The sequence below is a fragment of the Phasianus colchicus genome, unplaced genomic scaffold (assembly GCF_987193195.1).
Source record: "Phasianus colchicus unplaced genomic scaffold, bPhaCol1.hap1.1 HAP1_SCAFFOLD_44, whole genome shotgun sequence".
Taxonomy (NCBI): Eukaryota; Metazoa; Chordata; class Aves; order Galliformes; family Phasianidae; genus Phasianus; species Phasianus colchicus.
Genome location: NW_028325224.1, coordinates 1,003,411 through 1,007,500, shown reverse-complemented (window position 1 = coordinate 1,007,500; position 4,090 = coordinate 1,003,411).

Genomic DNA, 4,090 nt, shown 5'->3' with positions numbered 1-4,090 from the left:
CCACCGAACGGCGGGACGGGGCGCGACGGACAAACCGAAGCGACCGGATCGACCACACGAACCGACGCCCCAGAGAGCCGCCGCCACCGCCGACCGCCGCCGAAACCCGTCTGGCCGGCCGGTCAACCCAGCTCGCGAGCGCCCGCTCACCACCGATCTCCGGAGCAGAGTCCGCACTCTCTCCTACCGACGAAAAGTAAAGGCATCCGAAAAGAAAGCTCCACGGACGACGACGCCGACTACCGGCAAAGGCTCCGACAGCAGCCGACCTTTACCTCGACATAACTGGAGGCAGAGAATTAGAGCGACGCCTCTGGCCGCACCGTAGCAGCAGCGCCCCCCCCACACACAAAAGACGCGAACAGCCGCCGGAGCCGGGTAGACGTGGCCGCCGCTGCCGGAACGGCGCCGCAGCGACCCCTGGGCGGATGCGCCGCGCCTGGCAGCCGGGCGGAGCCGGGTAGACGTGGCCGCCGCTGCCGGAACGGCGCCGCAGCGACCCCTGGGCGGATGCGCCGCGCCTGGCAGCCGGGCGGAGCCGGGTAGACGTGGCCGCCGCTGCCGGAACGGCGCCGCAGCGACCCCAGGCCGGTTGAGCCGCGCCATGCAGCCGCGCGGAGCCGGGTAGACTTGTCCGCCGATGCCGGAACTGCGCCCCAGCGACCCCAGGACGGCTGCAGTCGCGAAATGCAGCTTCGCGGAGCCGGGTAGACGTGGCCGCCGCTGCCGGGACGGCTCCGCAGCGACGCCGGGCCCGCTGCGCCGCACAAGGCAGACGCGCGGAGTCGGGCTGACGTGGACGCGGATGCCGGGCCGGCGCCGCAGCGACCCCAGGCCGTCTGCGGGAGGCCAGGCAGCCTCCCGGAGCCGGGTAGACGTGGCCGCCGCTGCCGGGACGGCTCCGTAGCGACCTCTGGCCCGCTGCGGGAGACCAGGCAACCGCGCGGAGCCGGGTAGACGTGGCCGCCGCAGCCGGAACGGCGCCGCAGCGACCCCTGGGCGGCTGCGCCGCGCCAGGCAGCCGCGCGGAGCCGGGTAGACGTGGCCGCCTCTGCCGGGCCGGCGCCGCAGCGACCCCAGGCCGGCCACGCCTCGCCATGCAGCCTCGCGGAGCCGGGTAGACGTGGCCACCGCTGCCGGGGCGGCGCCGCAGCGACCCCTGGGCGGCTGCGCCGCGCCAGGAAGCCGCGCGGAGCCGGGTAGACGTGGCCGCCGATGCCGGAACGGCGCCGCAGCGACCCCAGGCCGGCTACGCCGCGCCATGCAGCCTCGCGGAGCCGAATAGACGTGGCCGCCGCTGCCGGGCCGGCGCCGCAGCGACCCCAGGCCGTTTGAGCCGCGCCATGCAGCCGCGCGGAGCCGGGTTAGACTCGTCCGCCGATGCCGGAACGGCGCCGCAGCGACCCCAGGACGGCTGCAGTCGCGCAATGAAGCTTCGCGGAGCCGGGTAGACGTGGCCGCCGCTGCCGGGACGGCTCCGCGGCGAAGCCGGGCCGGCTGCGCCGCTCCAGGCAGCCGCGCGGAGCCGGGCTGACGTGGCCGCGGCTACCGGGCCGCCGCTGCGACCCCAGTCGTCTGCGGGAGGCCAGGCAGCCTCCCGGAGCCGGGTAGACGTGGCCGCCGCTGCCGGAACGGCGCCGCAGCGACCCCATGCCGGCTACGCCTCGCCATGCAGCCTCGCGGAGCCGGGTAGACGTGGCCGCCGCTGCCGGGCCGGCGCCGCAGCGACCCCTGGGCGGCTGCGCCGCGCCAGGCAGCAGTGCGGAGCCGGGTAGACGTGGCCGCCGATGCCGGAACGGCGCCGCAGCGACCCCAGGCCGGCTACGCCTCGCCATGCAGCCTCGCGGAGCCGGGTAGACGTGGCCGCCGCTGCCGGGCCGGCTCCGCAGCGACCTCTTCCCGCTGCGGGAGACCAAGGAAACCGCGCGGAGCCGGGTAGACGTGGCCGCCGCTGCCGAAAAGGCGCCGCAGCGACACCAGGCTGGTTGAGCCGCGCCAGGCAGCCGCGCGGAGCCGGGTAGACGTGGCCGCTGCTGCCGGAACGGCGCCGCAGCGACCCCAGGCCGGCTACGCCGCGCCGTGCAGCTTCGCGGAGCCGGGTAGACGTGGCCGCCGCAGCCGGGGCGGCGCCGCAGCGACCCCAGGCCGGTTGAGCCGCGCCGTGCAGCTTCGCGGAGCCGGGTAGACGTGGCCGCCGCAGCCGGAACGGCGCCGCAGCGACCCCTGGGCGGCTGCGCCGCGCCAGGCAGCCGCGCGGAGCCGGGTAGACGTGGCCGCCGCAGCCGGAACGGCGCCGCAGCGACCCCTGGGCGGCTGCGCCGCGCCAGGCAGCCGCGCGGAGCCGGGTAGACGTGGCCGCCTCTGCCGGGCCGGCGCCGCAGCGACCCCAGGCCGGCCACGCCTCGCCATGCAGCCTCGCGGAGCCGGGTAGACGTGGCCACCGCTGCCGGGGCGGCGCCGCAGCGACCCCTGGGCGGCTGCGCCGCGCCAGGAAGCCGCGCGGAGCCGGGTAGACGTGGCCGCCGATGCCGGAACGGCGCCGCAGCGACCCCAGGCCGGCTACGCCGCGCCATGCAGCCTCGCGGAGCCGAATAGACGTGGCCGCCGCTGCCGGGCCGGCGCCGCAGCGACCCCAGGCCGTTTGAGCCGCGCCATGCAGCCGCGCGGAGCCGGGTTAGACTCGTCCGCCGATGCCGGAACGGCGCCGCAGCGACCCCAGGACGGCTGCAGTCGCGCAATGAAGCTTCGCGGAGCCGGGTAGACGTGGCCGCCGCTGCCGGGACGGCTCCGCGGCGAAGCCGGGCCGGCTGCGCCGCTCCAGGCAGCCGCGCGGAGCCGGGCTGACGTGGCCGCGGCTACCGGGCCGCCGCTGCGACCCCAGTCGTCTGCGGGAGGCCAGGCAGCCTCCCGGAGCCGGGTAGACGTGGCCGCCGCTGCCGGAACGGCGCCGCAGCGACCCCATGCCGGCTACGCCTCGCCATGCAGCCTCGCGGAGCCGGGTAGACGTGGCCGCCGCTGCCGGGCCGGCGCCGCAGCGACCCCTGGGCGGCTGCGCCGCGCCAGGCAGCAGTGCGGAGCCGGGTAGACGTGGCCGCCGATGCCGGAACGGCGCCGCAGCGACCCCAGGCCGGCTACGCCTCGCCATGCAGCCTCGCGGAGCCGGGTAGACGTGGCCGCCGCTGCCGGGCCGGCTCCGCAGCGACCTCTTCCCGCTGCGGGAGACCAAGGAAACCGCGCGGAGCCGGGTAGACGTGGCCGCCGCTGCCGAAAAGGCGCCGCAGCGACACCAGGCTGGTTGAGCCGCGCCAGGCAGCCGCGCGGAGCCGGGTAGACGTGGCCGCTGCTGCCGGAACGGCGCCGCAGCGACCCCAGGCCGGCTACGCCGCGCCGTGCAGCTTCGCGGAGCCGGGTAGACGTGGCCGCCGCAGCCGGGGCGGCGCCGCAGCGACCCCAGGCCGGTTGAGCCGCGCCGTGCAGCTTCGCGGAGCCGGGTAGACGTGGCCGCCGCAGCCGGGGCGGCGCCGCAGCGACCCCAGGCCGGCTACGCCGCGCCATGCAGCCTCGCGGAGCCGGGTAGACGTGGCCGCCGCTGCCGGGCCGCCGCTGCGACCCCAGGCCGTCTGCGGGAGGCCAGGCAGCCTCCCGGAGCCGGGTAGACGTGGCCGCCGCTGCCGGGCCGGCGCCGCAGCGACCACTGGGCGGCTGCGCCGCGCCAGGCATCCGCGCGGAGCCGGGTAGACGTGGCCGCCGATGCCGGAACGGCGCCGCAGCGACCCCAGGCCGGCTACGCCTCGCCATGCAGCCTCGCGGAGCCGGGTAGACGTGGCCGCCGCTGCCGGGCCGGCGCCGCAGCGACCCCTGGGCGGCTGCGCCGCGCCAGGCAGCCGCGCGGAGCCGGGTAGACGTGGCCGCCGATGCCGGAACGGCGCCGCAGCGACCCCAGGCCGGCTACGCCGCGCCATGCAGCCTCGCGGAGCCGGGTTAGACTCGTCCGCCGATGCCGGGACTGCGCCGCAGCGACCCCAGGACGGCTGCAGTCGCGCAATGAAGCTTCGCGGAGCCGGGTAGACGTGGCCGCCGCTGCCGGGAC